This window comes from Lithobates pipiens, unplaced genomic scaffold (assembly GCF_037356315.1).
Source record: "Lithobates pipiens isolate NorthernLeopardFrog02 unplaced genomic scaffold, aLitPip1_a1.2 Scaffold_13, whole genome shotgun sequence".
Taxonomy (NCBI): Eukaryota; Metazoa; Chordata; class Amphibia; order Anura; family Ranidae; genus Lithobates; species Lithobates pipiens.
The window spans coordinates 206,334,701-206,359,404 of record NW_027507718.1 but is presented as its reverse complement, the minus strand read 5'-3'; the positions used below and the strand labels follow the sequence as shown (position 1 = coordinate 206,359,404).

At 43.4% G+C, this 24,704-nt stretch overlaps 1 protein-coding gene across 3 annotated transcripts in view; it reads right to left on the bottom strand.

The window, feature by feature from the left end:
* TMEM150C (transmembrane protein 150C) overlaps nucleotides 1-24,704 on the bottom strand; it is a 283,807-nt gene that overhangs the window by 146,155 nt on the left and 112,948 nt on the right. For 2 of the 3 annotated variants that reach the window (XM_077476159.1, XM_077476158.1), the window contains exon 3: nucleotides 16,116-16,146. The exons of the other annotated variant lie outside the window; for it this stretch is intronic. The gene's annotated coding sequence lies outside the window, so the exon portion shown is untranslated. The remainder of the gene's footprint in view (nucleotides 1-16,115; nucleotides 16,147-24,704) is intronic. 3 annotated transcript variants of the gene reach the window in all.

Here is a 24,704-nt window from a genome sequence, read left to right as displayed (position 1 = left end):
GGGTATGCATGGGCAGGGGAAAGGGGATGGAGTCAGGGGTGGAACCAGGGGTGGCAAAATTAGGTTTCGCCTAGGGTGTCAAAAATCCTTGCACCAGCCCTGCATATATTTGCAGTGTTTTATTATCTCTCTTCAAAGCACTATGTCCCGTAGCTGTCTCCTGCTCCATTCTTCTGTTATCAGCCTGATAACTTCTGACAAGTTCTCCGTCACATATGATAAAAGCAGCCAATGTCCTGACAACTCGGCAGAAAATCAAACCACGTAATTTCTTTCTTTAAACCACCAGTAATTGCTGATTTGGATGGATTGGTGTTTGGACACAATACCGGCTACCAAATACAATCCAGTACAGGAAGATTTTGCTGTTTTCAAAGCACAGCAGCTGAGGACAAAGTTGTCACTGCCCCGAAGGCGGACATTTTCTTAGCTAGTTTCAGAGCGGGGTTACAATCTCCGCTCATAATATTGTGCATCAGACTCTATTTGGTTGCCGGTGTTGTGTCCAAACAGCAATTTGTGAAAATAAACAGCAGTTCCTCCAAATCTGCAATTCATGATGGTTTAAAGAAAACGGAAGTGACGCGAGTTGCTCACTCTGTCAGGTTCGACATCTTGTCAGGACACCCAAGTTTTGTGTTGGGTAGGATGCTATAAATAGATTAGCAGAGCCCTGAACTATTCAAGGATCAACTCTGAAAGTCTCTTCCTATGAGGAGAGGGGGTGTGTGCCTTTCCTCCAATCAGCTGTCTTGGCTGTATGCCCAGGCTTCACTGCAGTGTTGAACAGGAAGAGAAAATCTCCTAACACAATCTGAACATTCTAAACAGTATATAAAGATGAAGACAGCAGATATACATGTAAAACTTATGTAGTGAGATTTGTTTCATCTCTGTGTATCATCTGAGGCTGTTCACTTCACTGGGTATAAGTGAGGGTTTATATCCACTTTAACCACTTCAGCCCCGGACCATTTTTCTGGTCAAAGACCAGACCACTTTTTGCGATTCGGCACTGCGTCGCTTTAACTGACAATTGCGCGGTCATGCGATGTGGCTCTCAAACAAAATTGGCGTCCTTTTTTTCCCACAAATAGAGCTTTCTTTTGGTGGCATTTGATCACCCCTGCAGTTTTTATTTTTGGCGCTATAAACAAAAATAGAGCGACAATTTTGAAAAAAACTCATTATTTTTTACTTTTTGTTATAATAAATATCCCCCAAAAATATATAAAAAAAATTTTTTTTCCCTCAGTTTAGGCTGATAGGTATTCTTCTACATATTTTTGGTAAAAAAATCGCAATAAGCGATTATTGATTGGTTTGCGCAAAAGTTATAGCGTTTACAAAATAGGGGATAGTTTTATGGCATTTTTATTAATATTTTTTTTTTACTAGTAATGGCGGCGATCAGCGATTTTTATTGTGACTGCCACATTATGGCGGACACATCGGACATTTTTGACACATTTTTGGGATCATTGTCATTTATACAGCAATCAATAAATGCAGTGATTCCTGTGTAAATGACACTGGCAGTGAAGGGGTTAACCAGTGGGTGGCAGTGTAGGGGTTAAGTGTTCCTAGGGGTGTGTTACTAACTGTGGAGGGCTGGGTTTTCATTTAGTGAACACTGATCTCTGCTCAAATCACATGGAGCAGAGATCAGCGTCACTAGTTGCTAGGCAGAATGGGGAAATGCTGTTTACAAAGGCATTTCTCCATTCAGCCGCCCCGTGAGACGATTGCGGGTATGCCCGCGGCGATCGAGTCCACGGGACCCGCGACCGGACTCATGGGGGTCCCGACCGGCACGCGAGCACGCCGCCCGCGGCTCCCTCGTGATGGCAGGGCGGCATTAAAGATTGGACATACCTGTACGCCAATATGCCTGCCCGTGCCATTCTGCCGACGTACATCGCTGTGCGCCGGTCGGGAACCGGTTAAAGTAGTACTATTGGCAAAACATTTTTTTTTTCATTTTGGATAGAGTAAAAGAGATCTATAACCCCTGTTCAATTTTTTTTTCACCATCTGTGTCCCATTGCGGAGATTTACCTTCACTTCCTGTCCCAGAGACAAACAGGAAGTGAGAAGAAATCCTCGAAAATTAAGGGAATTTCTAGGGGACCCCCAGGTCACCAGAACTTGTGTCCCCATTGGAAGATTTCCCCTCTTGCTTTTCTGGGAGCAACCCAAAAATTGGGTTCTTCTTTTACTTTCACTTTCAATGATAATGGTAAACAGGACAAATAGAGAGGGTGGATCGCCTTAATGGGGGTACAAACAGCAATAAAAACTGACAGATGTTCTAATCCATCTCCACTCTATCCAAAACCAAAAAAAAAATGTTGCCTTTGGTCACACTTTCAAGGCAATTCCACTACTGATATAAATTGCTTTCTTAAAAATATCTCAAAGTTGACTGATTTCTATATACACTTCTGTTTAGTATTATTGTTATCTTGGTAAATCATTACATATACTGACAATATTACCCTTAAGTATTTATGGGCCCCATAGCAATTGCATTGCTTTTTATGGTTATAGTTCAGGGTGCTAAGAGATATTTTTGAAAATGGAAAAGGAATAAAAAACTCCACTAAAACATAGTGACATAAACCAGTGTCATCTTTTTTAGATTCCTTGTGGGAAATGACACCACATAAAATTTCAAAACCCGGTGTCAGCCATTCCCAGTTGTCTGTTATCAAACTACTGAATCATGCCAGTCCTCATTGGTCAGACAACATAGAGACTTCAGCCTGACACACACACTAGTAGTTTTTTTTTTTTTTGCTCAACCCAGCTCAAGAAGAGCGCTGATCGGGAGCCGTTCAGCAGACCTATTTCGGCCTGACCTTTCGAATGGCCGGCTTCTCTCGGACTGACTGCACTACACACGGGCTGAATGTCAGCCATTTTTTATTGTACTGGCCAATGCCGCCTGACATTTGGCCCGTGTGACTAGGCTTAATTGTTCTGTAATGCAACAAACAAACTGTGAGGACCCCTTGAGATAACAAATGAAGTGTGCACTGGACAAGATCAATACGATTTGCACTTATTAACCACTTAAGGACCCCGGCATATAATAATACTTCGGCAGAATGGCATGTACAGGCACAAGCAGTACCCGTATGTGCTTGCGTTCCAGCGGGTGGGGGGTCCGATCGGACCCCCTCCCGCTGGCTGCGGTGGTCCGTTTCGCTTCAGGAGCGATCTGGGATGAGGGGATGGCTGTTGGTTTCTGGCCATCCCCTCTTGATCACTCCTGGCGAATGAGAAGCTTCCCCTGCCTGTGTAGTGTAAACACAGGCAGGAGGAAGTGATGTCACTCTCCTCGGGGCGGTCTTTTTGACCGGACTGCAAGGAGAGGACATAGTAAGTGCACCAATCACTACACTGACACGTAGTTACACATAGGCACACAAATCACCCATCACCCCCGATCCCCCCCCCCCGATCGCCCCAAGCCCCCCCCCCCAGTCACAGTGTCACTGATTGCAGTGATCATTTATTTACTGATCACTGCATTTAGTGTCAGTTGTGACAGTAAAAAGTGTCAGGGCAGTTAGTGTTAGGTCCAGGGTAGCCCCCTACCCCCCCAATAAAAGTTTAACCCCCTGATTGCCCCTAGAGTTAACCCTTTCACCCCCTTTTGCCAGTGTCACTAAGCGATAGTTTTTCTGATCGCTGCATTAGTGTCACTGGTGCCGCTAAGTAGCTAGTTATTTTTTTAGGTTCACCGCCAGGTTTTTATAGCCTTAGGTACCCCCATATACAACCTAATAAAGGTTTTAACCCCCTGATTGCCCCTAGAGTTAACCCTTTCACCAGCGATCACCGCATAAGTGTCACTGGTGACGCTGGATAGCCAGTTAGTTATTTAGTTATTTAGGTTCCCCGTCAGGTTTTTATATAGCGTCCGGGACCCCCATATACTACCTAATGAAGGTTTTAACCCCCTGATTCCCCCCAGGTAACCCTTTCACCCCCTTTTGCCACTGTCACTAAGCAATCATTTTTCTGATCGCTGCATTAGTGTCACTGGTGGTGCTAGGTAGCCAGTTAGCTATTTAGGTTCCCCGTCAGGTTTTTTATATAGCGTCAGGGACCCCCATATACTACCTAATAAAAATTTTAACCACCTGATTGCCCCTAGTTAACCCTTTCACCAGTGATCACCGTATAAGTGTTACGGGTGACTCTGGTTAGTTAGTTTGCTTTTTATAGCATCAGGGCACCCACCATTTATTACCCAATAAAGGTTTAACTCCCTGATCACCCGGCGGGTGATATCAATTAGGTTTTAGGGTCAGGGTCTGCGTCGCCCCAGGCAGCGCTAGGTTAGTGCCAGTACCGCTAACACCCACACGCAAAGCATACACCTCCCGTAGTGGTATAGTATCTAATCTGATCTGATCAGATCTATACTAGCGTCCCCAGCAGTTTAGGGTTCCAAAAAAACGCATTGTTCGCGGGATCAGCCCAGATACCTTCTAGCACCTGCGTTTTGCCCCTTCGCCCAGCCCACCCAAGTGCAGTATCGATCGATCACTGTCACTTACAAAACACTAAACGCATAAGCGAATCCCAGGATTACTGTGACAAACTGTCGGATTTTTTCATCGATAAAGTCAAAACCATCAGGGAAACAATTTGTCAGAAGAAAACATCCAACCTCAGCCAGCAAAAACATAAAGAGGATGTCCGCACCAACATACCGCAACCGCCAAAATTTTCACTATCCCCAATTACCGTAGACACCGCAAAAAACATCATTAATAAACTGCGTGACAGTACCTCACCTATTGACATCATCCCCACAAAACTACTGAAAGAATGCTCCGACATCGTGGCTCCAACCATAACCCACCTCATAAACCGATCATTCCACGAAGGGATTGTTCCCAGCATCCTCAAACAAGGCATTGTCAAACCTCTACTCAAGAAACCAAACCTGGACCCTCAGGATCCAAACAACCGTAGGCCGATTACAAGCCTCAACACCATTTCTAAGATCATGGAGAAAGCTGTAGTACATCAGCTACAACTTCACCTGGATACTCACAAACTCCTGGACCCGCTGCAATCAGGCTTCCGCCCGGGTCATGGAACAGAAACAGCTCTCCTCAAGATTTGGGATGACGCCCTCGAAGCAGCAGATGACGGAGAGCCGTGTCTCCTCGTACTGCTAGACCTAAGTGCAGCGTTTGATACAGTAGATCACAATACTCTACTCGTCCGCCTCACAGAAGTAGCCGGAGTCCAAGACATAGATCTCCATTGGTTCGCGTCCTTCCTAGGAAATCGGTCACAGACAGTGAAACTAGGAAAATTCCTCTCCGAAACTCGGGCAGTCACCTGCGGAGTCCCTCAAGGCTCTCCATTGTCACCCGTTCTCTTCAACATTTACATTCGCCCACTCCTTCAAATCATCAGATGCTCAGATCTCTGCTTCCACTCTTACGCTGACGACACACAACTTTATTTCCGGATCAATGGAAAAAAAGATCACCAACAACAACTTGAAAACTGCCTCAAATCAATAGAGGACTGGATGACCACCAACTCCCTCCAGCTGAACCAATCAAAGACAGAGCTTCTTAGGCCGCGTACACACGCGGGGACTGTTCGCCCAACTTTGTCCGTCAAACAGTTTCGGCAAACAGTCCGCTCAAAATTAGCATGGACGGACATGCCCACACACGACGAACGAACAGTTTGCTGAAACCGTGCGTGATGACGTGAACGGCACGTACGACGGGACGAAAAATACGACGTCCTATACACTGCATTATAACTTTCGGCGTGTAAATCCTTTCTGAGCATGCGCGGAACTTAGTTTGACGAACAAGCCTACACACGGGCGGACTGTTCGCTCAAACAAGGTTTCAGCGGACAGTTTTACGGAATTTCCGAAAAACCTTGTTCGTCAAACTGTCCGCTGAAACTGTCCGCTGAAAGCCCACACACGAGCGGACTGTCCGCCCAAACACTGTTCAGCGGACAAAGTTGGGCGAACAGTCCGCCCGTGTGTACGCGGCCTTATCTTACACCCAAATCATAAGCCCGCAACCAAAACCTCCTGGTCTCCACCAACCGTCTTTGGGCAGACTATCTCCCCAAAGACCAAAGCGAAGAGTCTCGGGGTTATTTTAGACGCACAAATGTCAATGGATGCGCAAATAGGATCTGTAGTCAGTCGATCTCACCATCTACTGCGCATGCTTCGCAGACTCATCCCTTTTATCCCAAAGAATGACAAAGCAGTGGTAGTTGGAACAATCATTAATTCAGGACTGGACTACGCAAACTCGCTTTACATAGGATTACCACAATATCAACTTGCGCGATTACAACTGATCCAAAACACGGCGGCAAGGCTGATAACAGGAAAAAAAAACTGGGAATCCATTTCTCCTTCACTGAGGAGCTTACATTGGCTAACCGTAAAAAATCGGATCACGTTCAAGACCCTTTGCCGCACCCACAAATGCGTGCATAGAGAAGCTCCGCAATACCTAATGGAGAAAATAAATCATTACACACCAAACCGCAGTCTTCGATCAGCCAACAAAAACCTCCTCCTCGTGCCCAAAGCCCGGTATAAATCCAAGGGTGATCGGAGATTCGCTGTCCAAGGGCCTCTGCTATGGAATGCTCTACCAATCAACATCCGCCTGGAAGAAAATCACCTGGCTTTTAGGAAAAAACTCATAACCTTCCTCTTTTAGCAGATGATCAAAGCTCGCCACAGCGCCTAGAGGCGATTCAGTTCGCATTGCGCGCTATATAAGTATTTCATTCATTCATTCATTCATAACTGCAGCGTTTGCAGAGTCAGGCCTGATCCCTGCAATCGCTAACAGTTTTTTTGGTAGCGTTTTATATTTAAATCCTGAAGGCGGTGCTTGGATTTCGGGGTCCCGTGCGTGGCTAGACTCCCAAAAAGTCCCCCACATGTGGTATCCCCGTACTCAGGACAAGCAGCAGAATTTATTTTGGGGTGTAATTTCACTTATGCCCATAGCATGTGTGAGCAATATATAATTTAGTGACAACTTTGTTCAAAAAAAAAAAAGTTTGTAATATTCCCGCAACTCAACATGCCTCTCAGTAAATAGCTTGGGGTGTCTACTTTCCAACATGGGGTAATTTGGGGGGGGGGGGGGTTTGTGCTATTTTGGCATTTTATGGCCTTCGAAACTGTGATAGGTTGTGAGGAGTGAAATTAAAAATTTGCACCCTTAGGCCGCGTACACACGGGCGGATTGTCTGGCCAACTAAGTTCGTCAGACAATCCGACAGACAGTCTGTCCTACTTTCGAATGAACGGACTTGACCACACACGATGAACAGACAGTCCGCCGAAAGCTTGCGCGATGACGTGTACGGCACGTACGACGGGACTAGAAATTCGACGTCCAATACACTGCAATGCAACCTTCGGCCGTGTAAATCCTTTCTGAGCATGCGCCATACTTAGTCCGTCGAACTAGCCTACTCACGAGCGGATTGTCCGCTGAAACCAAGTTTGGACGGACAATATTACGGAAATTCCGAAAGACTTAGTCCGCCAGACTGTCCGCTGAAAAAGTCCGCTGAAGCCCACACACGAGCGGATTGTCCGTTGAAACACGTTTCAGCGGACTAAGTTGGACGGACAGTCCTCTCGTGTGTATGCGGCCTTAGAAATCCTGAAGGCAGTGATTGGTTTTTGGGGTGCCGTACGCGGCTAGGCTCCCAAAAAGTCCCACATATGTGGTATCCCCGTACTCAGGAGAAGCAGCAGAATATATTTTTGGGTGCAATTCCACATATAACTATGGCATGTGTGAGCAATATATCATTTAGTGACAACTTTTTGTAAACTTTTTTTTTTGTGTCATTATTCAATCCCTTGGGACAAAAAAAAAATTCAATGGGCTCAACATGCCCCTCAGCAATTTTCTTGGGGTGTCTACTTTCCAAAATTGAGTCATTTGGGGGGGTTTGTACTGCCCTGCCATTTTAGCACCTCAAGAAATGAGATAGGCAGTCATAAATTAAAAGCTGTGTAAATTCCAGAAAATGTACTCTAGTTTGTAGACGCTATAACTTTTGCGCAAACCAATAAATATACGCTTATTGACATTTTTTTTACTAAAGACATGTGGCTGAATACATTTTGGCCTAAATGTATGACTAAAATTTAGTTTATTCGATTTTTTTTATAACAAAAAGTAGAAAATATCTTTTTTTTTTCAAAATCTTTTTTCCTTTTATATCGTAAAAAATAAAAATCGCAGAGGCAATCAAATACCATCAAAAGAAAGCTCTATTTGTGGGAAGAAAAGGACGCAAATTTTGTTTGGGTACAACATTGCATGACCGCGCAATTACCAGTTAAAGCAGTGCAGTGCGAAATTGTAAAAAGACCTCTGGTCCTTAGGCTGACAATTGGTCCGGGACTTAAGTGGTTAAGCAGATATAACAAAACACTTTCAATGGTATATGTATCTGATCAAAAAGAAAATAAATTGACAACTTCATTGTTTGTGTTAGGCTCGGTTCACACAGGGGGCGACACGACTTGCCGCGCCGCGTCCTGACAAGTCGCCCCCGTTCTGTACTACGGAACCGTTCTAAGAGGAGCGACTCGAGTCGCTCCGACTTAGAAAAAAGGTTCCTGTACTACTTTTGGGCGACCTCGGGCGACTTGCATTGACTTCTATACAGAAGTCGTTTGCAAGTCGCCGCTGAGGTCGTGGCAGGTCGCGGCGCGGCAAGTCGTGTCGCCCCCTGTGTGAACCGAGCCTTACTGTTAACACTTTTACACTTTAAATAAAACAGACTTTTCCAATTAAGCCATTAAAGGAACGGGCAGCTTTGTTGGTGTACAAAACAGTGGTGTGAAAAAGTGTTTGCCCCCTTCCTCATTTCCTGTTCCTTTGCATGTTTGTCACACTTAAGTGTTTCGGAACATCAAACCAATTTAAACAATAGTCAAGGACAACACAAGTAAACACAAAATGCAATTTGTAAATGAAGGTGTTTATTATTAAAGGTGAAAAAAAATCCAAACCATCATGGCCCTGTGTGAAAAAGTGATTGCCCCCCTTGTTAAAACATACTATAACTGTGGTTGTCCACACCTGAGTTCAATTTCTATAGCCACACCCAGGCCTGATTATTGCCACACCTGTTCACAATAAAGGCATCACTTAAATAGGAGCTGCTTGACACAGTAAGGTCCACCAGAAGATCCTTAAAAGCTACACATCATGCCGAGACCCAAAGAAATTCAGGAACAATTGAGAAAGAAAGTAATTGAGATCTATCAGTCTGGAAAGGGTTATAAAGCCATTTCCAAAGCTTTGGGAATCCAGCGAACCACAGTGAGAGCCATTATCCACAAATGGCGAAGACATGGAACAGTGGTGAACCTTCCCAGGAGTGGCCGGCCGCCTAAAATTACCCCAAGAGCGCAGCGACGACTCATCCAAGAGGTCACAAAAGACCCCACAACAACGTCCAAGGAACTGCAGGCCTCACTTGCCTCAGTTAAGGTCAGCGTTCATGCCTCCACCATCAGGAAAAGACTGGGCAAAAATGGCCTGCATGGCAGAGTTCCAAGGAGAAAACCACTGCTGAGCAAAAAGAACATCAAAGCTCGTCTCAATTTCTCCACAACACATCTTGATGATCCCCAAGACTTTTGGGACAACATTCTGTGGACCGATGAGACAAAAGTGGAACTCTTTGGAAGGTGTGTGTCCAAGTATATCTGGCGTAGAAGGAACACTGCATTTCATAAAAAGAACATTATACCAACAGTAAAATATGGTGGTGGTAGTGTGATGGTCTGGGGCTGTTTTGCTGCTTCTGGACCTGGAAGACTTGCCGTGATAAAAGGAACTATGAATTCTGCTGTCTACCAAGAGATCCTGAAGGAGAATGTCCGACCATCTGTTCGTGTACTCAAGCTGAAACGAACTTGGGTTCTGCAGCAGGACAATGATCCTAAACACACCAGCAAGTCCACCACCGAATGGCTGAAGAAAAACAAAATGAAGACTTTTGAGTGGCCTAGCCAAAGTCCTGACCTGAATCCTATTGAGATGTTGTGGTATGACCTTAAAAAGGCCGTTCATGCTCGAAAACCCTCTAATGTAACTGAATTAGGACAATTCTGCAAAGATGAGTGGGCCAAAATTCCTCCAGGACGCTGTAAAAGCCTCATTGCGCGTTATCGCAAACGCTTGGTTGCAGTTGTTGCTGCTAAGGGTGGCCCAACCAGTTATTAGGTTTAGGGGGCAATCACTTTTTCACACAGGGCCATGATGGTTTGGATTTTTTTTCACCTTTAATAATAAACACCTTCATTTACAAATTGCATTTTGTGTTTACTTGTGTTGTCCTTGACTATTGTTTAAATTGGTTTGATGTTCCGAAACACTTAAGTGTGACAAACATGCAAAGGAACAGGAAATGAGGAAGGGGGCAAACACTTTTTCACACCACTGTATATTAGAATTACATTTTGTAAAATGTTATTTTTACATTCACAATCAAACCATACAGTACCATAATTTCTGGTAATTTGAGTAAAATTGATACATGCTTTTTTAATTATATGCATTATCTAATACCTTTTTATTTATGTAGTGATGACAGAATTACAAACCCCAGTCCATGGCCCACAAGCAACCCACTGTTTCTGCAATACCCATATCCAAGACTGGGATCAATTTAAAGTGGGGGATTTCTACAGAACACCATGCAATACAAAATTCCCTGACATGTAGATTTACACGCCACTTAAAAGAAGCTACCTCATCTGTTTCTAATGTAAAGCTGTACTTCAGCCAATGCAGAATACAAAGTAAAAGTGAATATTTGTGAACAGTTATACCTGTTCAGCCATTACATTGATCTAGACATTCCTATCAACCATTGTAGCCAGATCCTGGACCTCCCTGCAAATAACACGCTCTCTACCACCTCTAACTAATCAATGAATAAAGTAAAGAAAAAACTAAAAGCCACCATTACTTACCTAAATTCATGATCCTTCATTTGTCTTTCTTACTACAGAGTGGAAAGATCCTTTCTTGAGTGCAAATAAAAATGCCGAGGTGATATGGACACTTCCTATTGGCTGTCCGGCAACAGAGTCCTTGGGGAATTCAGCAGCCGGATAACACCATGATGAGGGTATTGGTTACCGCAAGTAAAGTAACACTGGAACAATTGTTTCCACTCTCAGAAAAGTGAGGTATGTGCTATGGCGAACTCAGATGAGAAGGAAAAGGCTTAGAGGGGGGTTTTGGAACAAAGAAAAGGGTGGCTGGGTAAGAGGTGGATGGGGAAAGGGATAGGGAGCTACTATAAAGATGGCATATGCTGTAAATCAACATTTAGATTTTTGTTTGCTTTCTCAATCACAGGGCTACAAAGTGGACTACAATGGTTTGAATGCAGCTGAGTGCAGTGTTTGAGGCCTTCCAGAATTCCTGCTTTTAAAAAATATGTTGTTTTAGGAGGTGACAGGGTACATACTGTAGCTGTCCAAACACTTTGCAATTTGATTTTAAAATCTACTTTATATTTACAACTATGTATTCTAGGGGTCTACGTGATACTTAGAAGGAGTCCCATGCTTTACACATTTGTTGGCAAATGTAAACCATAGATGAAAGTCGTCCATAAGAATCCAGCAACGAAAAGGGTTAAAGGAGGGATTTTTATGTTTCTTGAAATGTTCCCCTTGATAGTTGACAATTTATTTTATTCAGGTATTAACATGCAAGCCGTTGCTCCTTTATAAAATTCAGGAGGTGCACTTAACACACTGAGTGTCAATTTATCCACATACAGATAATGGAAAGCTATAATGAAGATTCAATTTTGATGTGTAAAATTAAATATAACTCAAGTTTACTGTACATTATTGCTCCCACTGTGTAAGCATGTTTATAACAAATAAGTATATATTTCCCATTGAGTGTTATACTGTCTAATAAAAACACACACACAGTGCGACAAATCTGTTTTTACCCATTCTTATTTCATATGGAGCAAATCTTTTAGTCTCCATTGGCTATGCATTACACATAAGGAGTTTTCACCAAAAATGAAAAATATACATTATTATACATTTTCAACTCATGTATTTTTATATGTTGTCCTGAGATGTATACACTATATTACCAAAAGTCTGGAAATGCGTTGCACAAACCTTTCTTCAAGGCTTCCTGAAGATGCTTCATCCTCTGTAAAGGCAGGATGAGTTCTGCAACCTTACCCTTGGAACGTGGATTAAGAAGGGTTGCCAGCCAGTAATGATCACTCTCCTTGATACCACAAATCCTTGGGTTCTTTTGCAGGCTTTGCAGAATCAGGGAGGCCATGCAGCGTAAGTTTCCAGAGGCCTTCAATTCTGAGTCCTCTGGGTCACTAAGGATCAAATGATACGTAACTACCTCTTCCCAGCCACGTACAACTTTGGGTTTCTGGGGACTGAAAACCATCCCTTGCTGACACAATCCTCCAACTCTTCTTCCTGTGTGTTTAGCGGGCCTGCAGGAATGCTATCTGGATAAAGGGTGCCTTGAGTGGAAAGGAAGTCCTCCTGTTCCTCCGGCTGTCCTGCCTCAAGTGCCCTGTCCATGATTCCACAAAGCGTGTGCGCCAACATGAAGACTAGAGGGAAAGTGTCACTGATGCAGGCATTGTCACTGCTCACCATCCTTGTGGCCTCCTCAAATGGTGACAGGATAGTGCATGCATCCTTGATCAGTAGCCACTGGCGTGGCGAAAAGAAGCCAAGCTCCCCTGACCTTGTCCTGGTGCTATACTTGCACAGGTACTCATCAATGGCCCTCTGCTGTGCGCACAGCTGCTGCAACATTGCCAGCCTTCAAATCCTGGTGGACAACAAATGAGGCGGTTGGTGGGCAGATTGCATTCCCTTTGAATGTCAGCCAGCCAAACACTGGCATTGTATGACTGGTGGAAACGACCACAGACTTTTCTGGCCTACCTCAGGAGATCTTATAAGCCTGGGTACCTGCTCAAGAACAAATTTCAGGACGTTTGCCAACCATGGAACATGGGTTAAGTGTCCCTGTCAGAGGATGGAGAGAAGGTTGGTGTCATTGTTGCATACAACCATTCCTGGCTGAAGCTGGCGTGGCATCAACCATATCTGAGCCTTCCCCTGCAGAGCTGACAGAATCTCTGCCCCAGTGTGGCTCCTGTCCCCTAGGCAGACCAAATGAAGCACCGCATGGCATCTTTTAGTCTGACTGCTTGTGTAGCCCCTTGAACACTTACGGAGCACTGCTGGTTCAGAGGATCTGCGGAGCTCTGCGGTGTGATGCAATAGGATGGCTGCCCTTAAGCTGCCCCCTAGAGGACATCCTGCCTAGTTGGAATTGTACCTCTTCCTCCTCCTCACCTCTTCTCTCAGGCACCCAAGTACAGTCAGTGACCTCATCATCCCCTCCCTCCCCATCACTGGAGCAAACTTGGCAGTATGCTGCAGCTGGGGGAACATGACTGCCAGTTTATTGTCCTTCTGTGGCACCCCCTCTTTCTAGGCTCACGTTATTCCCTTTGTCAACCCTGCGCATCCTCCAGCAGCATATAACCGACACTGTGGTTGAATAATTCTGGGTACACCTCCATGCATGATGGTAGGGCTACGGAAGGAGTGACTGTGGACGAGGAGCCAGTGGAATAGGCTGCTTTGGCAGCTGCCTTGAATGAGGAGGATGAGGACGGCTTTGTTATCCACCAACTCTTCTGCATGTTGTGGCCCAATAACACGGGCCAGCAGCAGCAAAAAAGGACAAGCGTGCCCCACGGCCACCACTGTTGGCTGTAGACACAGAGGCTGCTTGCCCTCTTTTAGTGGTCTGTAAGCGTCTGCCTCTCCTTAGTGGCCTTCCGGACATGATGTATTTTTTGTTTTGCAACACCACACTACACTGTATTAGATACTGTGTACACCGCCTGAAGTGTATTAGAAAGTGTACAATGGCTGCACTGTATTGTATACTGTGTACACCACCAGAAGTGTAGTAGAATGTGTGCACACTGTATTAGATACTGTGTACACCACCTGCACTGTATTAGCAACTGTACAATGGCTGCACTGTATTGTATACACCAGTAGAAGTGTAGTAGAAACTGAACACACTGTATTAGATACTGTGTACAATGTCTGCATTGTATTAGCAACTGTACAATGGCTGCACTGTATTGTATACTGTGTACACCACCAGAAGTGTAGTAGAAACTGTACACACTGTATTAGATACTGTGTACACCGCCTGCACTGTATTAGAAATTGTACAACAGCTGCACTGTATTAGACACTGTGTACACCACCAGAAGTGTAGTAGAAACTGTACACACTGTATTAGACACTGTGTACACCACCTGCACTGTATTAGAAACTGTACAATGATTGCACTATATTGTATACTGTGTACACCACCAGAATGTTGATAGAAACTGTACATACTGCATTAGATACTGTGTACACCACCTAAAGTGTATTAGAAAGTAATGGAGTCCTAATCCTCTGAACCATTTTAGCTATAGTTTATGGCTTACATCAGTAAAATTATAATTGTTCCCAAACCAGCTGGAGTTCACAAAATCTCCTAATCCCTTACTGCATTCCTCACGTATCTGCACAATTGAAGCATAGGCAATATTACTTTTTTTGTAGGGAAAGGTAAAGACCTATGTAAGGGTTTATTGCTATCTGTGTCCTGCTGAGGAGGATTCCCCTCATTACCTAGGTCAGGGGCGGATCCAGAGCCTAGTCTCGGGTGGGGCACTGCAAGAAAATTTTGTGGCAATTTGTTGGGGCAATGGCTGGTGTTGGCGCTTCAATCATCACAGCGCCATGATTAATATAGTGTCAGGATAATTAAAGCGCATTATTTCTATTATTACATTGTAATATAAAATTAAATAATTCAGCTCACCATAATGTAGAATCAGTGGGAGCCCTGAGCGTGTCACTTTTCACGTCGCCTGCCACCAGATGCAGTGTGTCACTTGCTATGTCGCCTGCCACCAGATGCAGCGTGTCACTTGCTACGTTGCCTGCCACCAGATGCAGCGTGTCACTTGCTACGTTGCCTGCCACCAGATGCAGAGTGTCACTTGCTACGTTGGCTGCCACCAGATCCAGCGTGTCACTTGCTACGTTGCCTGCCACCAGATGCAGCGTGTCACTTGCTATGTTGCCTGCCACCAGATGCAGCGTGTCACTTGCTACGTTGCCTGCCACCAGATGCAGCGTGTCACTTGCCATGTCTCCTGCTACCAGATGAAGTGTGTCACTTTCTACCAAGGCCTTCCACCAGATGCAGCATGTCACTTGCCACTATTGGCTGCCACCAAATGCAGATTGTCACTTGCCATGTCACTTGCCACATCCCCTGCCACCAGTTGTGAATTGTCACTTGCCAACGTCACCTGCCACAATATTCAGATTGTCCCAAAGTGATGTTGCATTGTGGCCATCTTGGTACACCCCCACTTGTCTGCAGTAAGCCTAGAGTTAGAAGTCAGCAAGCGGACATCTTTATACACCCACGGGAGTCTTGCTTTTCACAGTTATTTTTAACAGTAAACTCAGTTTATTTCGTGAAATATAAGTTGAGTTTACTTTTAAAAATACCTGGGAAAAGCAATACTCCGGTGGGTGTATAATGATGTCCGTTTGCCGACTTACAACACTAGGCTTACTGTCGACAAGTGCGGGTGTACCAAGATGGCCACGACGCAACGTCCCTTCAGTCACATATGCAGATGAGCAGCGACTTCCTGACAACATTCAGTCACACGCCAGCTGCCGGCATGATTGCCCATCCGCTCGCTCACCCGCTGGCCTGTTCAGTCACCCGCCGGCTCACCCGCTCATTATTTTCTCGGGGGGTGCAATTGCCCCGTTGCCCCCCCTGGATCCGCCCCTGACCTAGGTAACCATTGTCAGAACTTAAAGTTAGGGACATTTCTCCAAAAGGGTATTTTTTGCTTTAGTTGGACTTTAAATGTTAAATGCTGTAAATACTTATACAAGACATATGAAAAAAAATGCTTACCATAAATCCACAGACAGGATGGGCAATTGACCTGTAAAGTAAGAAAAAATAGGTATGATTATTATTAATATAACAGTTTGCCCAGTGTTTTTGTGTTTGTGAGATCAAAAAAATCTAAAGGGAGGGGGCAAGTGATAGAGAAAGAAAAAAAAACATTTTTTAGGTGGAGACAGGATAGGCTTCCCTGATAAGATGAGTTTTCAAGGAACCTCTAAAGGAGTGACAGGAGATTGATTGAGAGATTTAGAGGCTTCCAGAAGAAGGGAGAGACTCTGAAGAAGTCATGAAGCCAAGCAAAGGAGGAGGCGATGAGGGGTAGAACAGTAAAAGAGGGCACCTGCAGCCAGGCAATATTCTGCAGCACATAGTTACCCCTCAATCACCTGACTATTGTTAACACAGTTTCTGAATATTATAATATATAATGGGAATGTTATATAAAAACTGGTACAAGAAAATCTGAAAACCTGAAAATCCTACTGATGGACCAGTCATTTGCATCCAACACATCCCTTACTGCTCTGAATGAAAAATGAAACCTTTCACCAGCTTTTATACTTCAGCCCCAAAGTCTTTTATAAAGCGAAACTAAGAACACTTGCATAAGTTCTTGCTAGCCTTGAGCACAGAATTATTCTGGCCTTGAGGTCCTTCTGAATTGTCATAAAAGGAATGAACTTGTAAGAAAAAGCTGCCCCCTGAAAACTCCATATATATTTCAGTCCATACAAAAGCAATCATCACATTATTTGGTAAGTATGTCCAGCACTGCAACATATTCGAGGATTGTACTTTCATTTGGAGTAGGGCTGTAGAGTTAAAGAAGAAAATGCTAGTCTTTTCTTTTATAATGTGTGCATTATATGATTAGCGACAAGGGTGAGTAAAAAGGAACGTGTGAATTTACTTCCCCCTTAAAAATGTTTAATGTTACAAGTCAAAATAAGCTGGACAACTGCCCTTTTGCTGAGAACAGCATTGCTTGAATTGCCCATGCAAAACAGTATGTTTACATAGAGAAGAATTAGAACACTTGTTGGGTTTTTATTGCTGTCTGTGTCCTTATTAGGGAGATTCACCCTCTCTATCTGACCTAGTGAAATAACAGGTAAGCCTATAATAAGGGTTACCTGTAGCTACCTACCTACCGGAATGGGTTAGGAGCTATCCCCTGTATTTGCATGTGCTGATGTCATCGGCACATGCGCACTGAAGAAAACTGAAGCAATGACATGTATGCTGCTTCAGTGAGTGTGCCGTTACCAGTGACATCATCGTGGCCAATCACAGCGCCGGAGCCTGCAATACCCAGAAGTAACTCCGGGAGCGATGTTGGCTGTCGGAGCGGTGTACAAGGACGGCTGCAGGGGCGTTGATCTCAGGTAAGTAATTCATAATGAGCTAGTATGCTATGCATACTAGCTCATTATGCCTTTGTCTTGCAGGTTTTTTTTTTTTTGTCCTAAGGTTTACAACCACTTGTTACAAGCATTTTCAGTCTTCCACCAATGCATCACCCTGTGTGAGTGAAACACCAACACAGTAATACACTCACCAGATCCTGAACTGCATAAAGAGGCAGCAAACAGCACATAAACAGGTAAAGAGGCTTCACAGTGTGAATGACAAGCCCTTGTTATACCACTCCTCTCCAACAGGAGGCCAGCACCACCATATTATTATTATGGAGAAACATTCACCACATGGAGCCACAAAGAGTAGTATATAGTGTAGTATTTTTTCAAAAACAATAATACAGCCATCTAATGAAGCTGTATTACACAGCTTTACATCATACCCATATGCAAACCAACTGCAAAGGAATGACACGTACTAAGATAGCCGCCGATCCCGGAACGGACCTAAAAGTGTATTGATCTGAGGCCTCATGTACACTGCTGCTGGTAAACAGACATTCAGAGGCACTTGGATGCTTTTTTCAACTGCCCCTGAACTCATACAATGTTATCTTATGTGTACATGTACACAGGTTCGTTTAATGTTGTTTTTAGGCAGTTGCGTTTAGAGGCCTTTTTTGGAAAGCAAAAAATGAGTTCAGACGCTGAGTTTAGAGGCATTTCAAGCGCCAAATGCAGTGACTCGCATTTAGCCACATTTTGTTTACAGGCGTTTTTCATTTTTGGCTATTTTGAAAAAAATATATATTTTTTTTCAAACTCTGCTAAACGCAAACGTGGCTAACCGCGGCAAAACGGACGCTTTAAACATGGGTTACTATCTGTCAAGTTAAATCGTTCAGGAGAGGTTGTAAAAACGTATCTTGTACATTAAGCCTAACAGTAACGGCACTCTATCAAATGCAGACACTGTTCAGCAGTGCCATTACATTTAGGCAGCTGTGGGTGCCTGGGTTGCTGAATAAACCGCTGGCAGTGGAGAATCCTTTGTCCACTTTGTGTTTTGTGGATGTAGAAATCAAGTGATATCTGTATAGTAATACATATGTGGGAAGTTTATTTTCTGAGCCTGGCCATCTGCTCTATAGTATGTGCATTCACACAATATACACAGGTGTGTGCATGGGGTGTGTCTGGGCACACCCTAATCACGTAGTGCGGATTCCCCCTTGTGCCCGGGCTTTCCCTGTGTTGTGCGACCTCCAACACAGTGCTGCTGGCTTCCCTCCTCTCCCTCTGGACGATGTGGGTGATGTTTCAGGGTGGAGAGTGGGGAAAAGGGCTAATCAGTGTCATTTTACAGCCCCTTCCTTTTCTACATGAACACAGTGAGCACACTCACTCACTCACTGTGTTCAATCATAACTGAAGCATAGTAAACTGTTTACTATGCTCCAGTTTGTGAATGAACAGGAAGCCGTCCAGCACAGGGCACTTCCCATTCATTCACTGTCCAGTGCAGCTGAGGCTGCAGAGAAAGGCATGTAAATTTGAGTTTTGGGGTACACACCCGAATGCAATAGGCTGCACACAACTTTGGTTTTACTTGTACTGGGTATGCAAGACAAGCTTGCTCTAGTAATTTCTTGGGAAACAGCTTTTCTTACAGGAAGAGTAAGCATCTCAATTTCTGCCACACTAGTTTCACATTTAATTGAACTTTCATTTTGTGTACAAAGTTCTTTGCACAGCCCAGTGAGCTGTCACTGAGTAGTGGCGCCATAGGCACTGGTAACATAGGGATAACTGGAGCTGTTGTAATAAGACCGTCTATTAATTGCAGCAAAATGAAATCCCTACCTAGTATAACAGTGCCTTCATATTTAGTTTGTACACTGGTTGATTCAAATTTTAAAGTCACTAACACGCAACCAAGCACAGGAATAGGGTCTCTTAGATAACAAATCAGTTTTAGAGTGAGTGTAATAAGTGTTTCATTTGTATAGTGGTTTAGGTAGACTCCCTTGTGCAGTATAGAGACAGCAGATCCTATATCAGTCAGGATAATGGAGTAGCCCTTGTTAGAAGAAGCATCAATAACAGTTATAGTGCACACATATGTGTCAGGAATGGAAGCATCATTATTATCTAAATTTAAGATGAAAATCTCAGGGTAAGTAACTTCACGAACCTTTCTAGCAGTAGAAGTATGGCAGATTTTTTTCAAAGTGTCCCATATTCTTAAATTTACAGCACTTTGGGGGGGATTTACTAAAACTGGGGGGCACAGAACCTGGTGCAGCTGTGCATGGTAGCCAATCAGCTTCCGAGTTCTATTGTCAATGCTTTCTTGAACAAGCTGAAGTTAGAAGCTGATTGGTTACTAAAGATAGGCTCAGGCGTGTTCGCAACCACACGTGCAGAGCCCACCAGGAAGTCGGCACTGCACAGCGCTAATCACAGGAAGTGAGACATTTCAGATCAGGAAATGTCTCACTGCCTGCGATTAGCGATGTGCAGTGCCGACTTCCTGGGGTGTGCGGCATGTGCGGTTGCGATACGCCTGAGCCCATCATTATTGGTTACTATGCACAGCTGCACCATATTCTGTGTGCTCTAGTTTTAGTAAATCTCCCCCTATGCATCTTTTGCAGCACATACAGCATAGTCTGCAATGTGCTGTGCTGAGGCACACCTATAAAAGTTCTGTGTATGTGCAGCTTTCTATTGCGGTTTAAATGATCGCCTGTACTTTTGTACTCAGCCTGAATATGTACCCTATGAGTGTCAGATTCTGAATTCACAGTCTTTATGGCGCCAGTTATTCCCGAATAAGGAATTTCTTTAATTCAGTATCATAATTGTCATCTGCTGCTGGTAGAGTATAGAAAATATGCTGCCCTTTTGTTCACAACACTTTCTAGCTGCAGGTAAGTCCTCCCGATAAGTAGCAAGTATGTATGGGGTGTTGAGTGGACAGCGCTTCATGCCAAGCTGTCCCAGTTCCCACCCTGCTTCTTCTCTGGATGGGATAGTCACATACCTGTCTATAAGGAAACACGCCACCATCTTGTGTCACTTACTCCTGGCCTGAGGACCACCTTCCCATATATTCCTGTTTTGAAGGCTATTATCCGGAATAAAGAATGCACTGTCCAAACACATTTTTAATGCTTTACTCCATTAACTGAGGTTTACATGGCTCAACTCCTTCATGGCACAAAGTCAAAGTGCAGAATACTCCAAAAAGTACACACTCACATTGGAGAGACATCTTCTCAGATGTTACCAGTCAGTCCCCACAGGTGGTTCCACACTTAGGGTTTTCCTCAAACTTGGTCCCTGCAGCCATGCTGAAACAAGCCACAGGACCTGCTAAACCAAGGTCAGGGGTGGCAAAGTCCATCCTTCTTCTCCATTTGTGTCCTTTTCTAGTCACTCTGGCAGTTCAGCCCTGGAGAGGGTTTCTCTCTCTCCACAAAACAGATATCCATGTTGCTGTACAGGGGTGTCCAGTTCCCATAACCCATCTGCCAGGTCCCACCCATAGTTGGCTTCACCTACAAAATCCCCAGGGGTGTGGTATCAAACATATACAGGCACCTGGCAAAAAGTATGTAATGCTCAAACACAGGAACCTAAGTAGTGAAAATGTTTCAGGCTCACCAGAGTGTAAAATAAAAGAGGCTGGTTGCTGTAGAAATGGACCTTCCAAGTTTGGAACTTGAGAATGAGGAACACCTAAGGATGCAAAAGACGTGCCGAGTGCACTGCTGAAAATATGGGTGTGGCTAAAATGTGGTGAATGCTAAGCTTGGTTTAAAGGAGCATGGTTAAATAGCATTTAAGTATATATATGCTATGCACTGTACACAATCTGCAGTCAGAAGCTAATTAATTATTGTTGCCAATATTAAACAAAGTATACAAAATTGCCCTTTATATCAGAGCCCCCCCCTCCACATTGGAGTCCCCCCTTCACATCAGAGTAACTCCCGTCACATCAGGAGTCCTCCATTTCACATCGGGAAACTGCCCTTTCACATCAGAGCGCTCCTTTACATCAAGAGTCTCCTGTTGCAACAGAAGACCCTTCTTTTCTATCAGTATGCCCCCCCTTCACATACCTTATATAGTGTCACATTAAACAACCATTTAGTAGTTCTGGAACTGCAAAAAAGTCTAGCATTATCCCTTGACAGTGTTAAAACTTCTTGATTGGCTGCAGTTCCAGGGCATCTGATTTGTTGCAAGTTCCAATAACAGAATACATTTATTGAACTGCAAGATCGCCTAATTCATGTCAGCTGTAATTTCTCCTTCCCTGCATCCACTGTGCAGGAGAACAGGGAGCAATGCTAGGCAGTGAGGGTGATGCAGGATAATGCTCAGCTGTGCAGGACTGCAAATTTATTTCAAAATCCAGGGCAGTCCCACAGAATTCAGGACTGTTGGGAGGTATAGAGATAATATAGACATCTTCATTATCAATCTTGATGTGTAGTCTGGAAGGCAGAGTAGTTTGAAGTGCTTTATTAACAAGTGCTGGCTTTCTGGAGTATATCATACTGTTATAGGAACAGGATCTGGAACTAATTTGCAGAGCGCAAAGAAAGTATTTTACATGTAACAACTGTAAATGGAGATATCTACTGACCACATACATACTGCTCCTTCCTTGGAATATGGACTTGTTCGTGTTGCCTCCACATCATGTTATCCTTAAAATGCTTGTACAAACTCAACATTCTTGGCGTCTTTCAGCACTAGTTTGGGAAAATCCATAATAAGATGACTAAAATGTTGTGACCTGCTGAAATGCAAGGCATGGCAGGTTTGCTAAATGTGTGTCGGCTATGGCTAATAAATCTTGCTATGGAATAGCAAGACTTGTCAGTTGTGCATATTACTTAGAAACTTAACAAGCACTCCTCCTCACAGCAATACACTAATTCAGGTTAGGATTCGGAAAGGAGTCATTATTCTGACTTTAATTTGTAAATTGTTTATTGGATTTTTCTGTCAGCCTCTTAGTACGCTGCATAGCACCTTATCCATAGTCCAAGTTTTTATTGAACTCTGTTAGCTGTTAGTATCTCTGTACTGTGCTATGCCAAGGTATGATGTATTTGTTGAATTCACATTTTATTATCATTTTACTCTGGAGAGTACCTTCCCCATAGGTAACATTTTAATTTTTTTTAAATGTAGCTGTTCATTTAGTTATTGTCTGTGTACCCTACACAATACCTTGTACCTATAACCTTACTGTATTGGCAGCTGGTAATCTAAATTTACAGTAAATGTAGACAGTCAAACAGGATGGCGCTCAGGCTAACTGTGCAAATGACCAAATCGGGGTTTTCGCTAATGCTAGACTTCTTCCACATCCAGGATCTACTTTATTTAAACCATTGGCGAAAATCACAATTTGGTCATTTTCACAGATAGCCCTGAGCATTGTCCTGTTTGACTGTCTACATTTCTCTCACCACCACTCCAAGTGCATTGTGACAGCAGCCTGGAGCAATTCTTCAGCAATCGCACTCATATGTACTTACAGATATTTTCCCTTAGTGCATGGTTTACATACAGTGCCTTGAAAAAGTATTCATACCCCTTGAAATGTTCCACCTTTCAGTAGGACAACGACCCTAAAAACACAGCCAGAGCTACAATGGAATGGTTTATATCAAAGCATGTTAGAATGGCCCCGTCAAAGTCCAGACCTAAATCTAATTGAGAATCTGTGGCAAAACTTGAAAATTGCTGTTCACAGACGCTCTCCATCCAATCTGACAGAGCTTGAGCTATTTTGCAAAGAAGAATGGGCAAAAATGTCACTCTCCAGATGTGCAAAGCTGGCAAAGACATCCCCAAAAAGACTTGCAGCTGTTTGTCTAATTGCAGAGAAAGGTGGTTCTACAAAGTATTGACTCATGGGGGGCTATATACAAATGCACGCCACACTTTTCACATATTTATTTGTAATAACTTTGGAAAACCATTTATCATTTTCCTTCCAATTCACAATTATGTGCCACTTTGTGTTGGTCTATCACATAAAATTCCAATTCCAATAAAATACATTTACGTGTTTGGTTGTAACAAAATGTAGAAAATTTCAAGGGGTATGAATACTTTTTCAAGGAACTGTATGTGTGTTTTAAACTATTTGCATCATCACTGTGCTACTCCTTTACAATTTCATTTACATGTACCTATGGGACGCTATAGCGCTTGGAATACATTTGTGTTTCTAATCTGAATATAACGCACAAGAGCCTTATTCAGAGCGCCAGATCAAAGTGTAATTAGAATGCGCACACTACAGTCAAATCTATAGGACCAACAAAAAGAAAAATCCATAGGACAAAAAAAAAAGAAAAATCACCTTATAGTTCATCTGAGCCAAAATTTGATTCAATGCTTTGTAGCGCTACACTTAATAAGAATTAAAGCAAGACAGCCTATCGTTGTTTTGTTTTCCCAGGACCTAGCAAGAGGTCTTCTGCAAAATGTTGTTTTTATGCAGATTTGACTACCTGCGGAAAAATACCAGCTTGTATAGGAATTAGTCCCTTTGCTGTGGCTCAGCATTTGTGTATTCAAGGTCCAATTCCCTGTAAGTTGGTGAATACTGCATCCTGTCCCTGCCAGACATCCCAACACCATCGGAAATTCTCTGCTTTCATATTATGCCTGCTGTGCTGGCTTTTACTTCATGCAAACAAAGGGGATCATCACTAAAGTTACATGCTGGGATGGTTCTTCAGTTCGCAATGTGATCAGAGAGGATTTTTTTTTTTTATCGGAATGCGGTACAGGAAATAAATATCAACATGCATCAAATCACGGAGCAAGTTATGGTATCATTAGCCTGGAATCTAATAGAGATATATCAGTTCCATGGTTATATCTATACAGAAGCAAGCTGTGTTTTAATCAATTTTGTGACATGCTGGAAGTGACTTTGCTTCTGGCTATTGTTAGTTAGGTCATTGACCTTGCTTTTAGTCTGTTAACTTTAACACTAAAGTCATGTAGAGTTAATCACTTGTCATGCCAAACTAATGGAAAAAAGGTTTTTATATATCTACATCTCCTATGCTATATCGGTGGCGTCAAAGTTTACAGTGGTCAAAACTGTAACCTGGACCCCAAGGAAAATAAGGCTTTCCGGTGTGACCACATATTCCTGCTAACATAGTCCCACATTCTACTATATTAA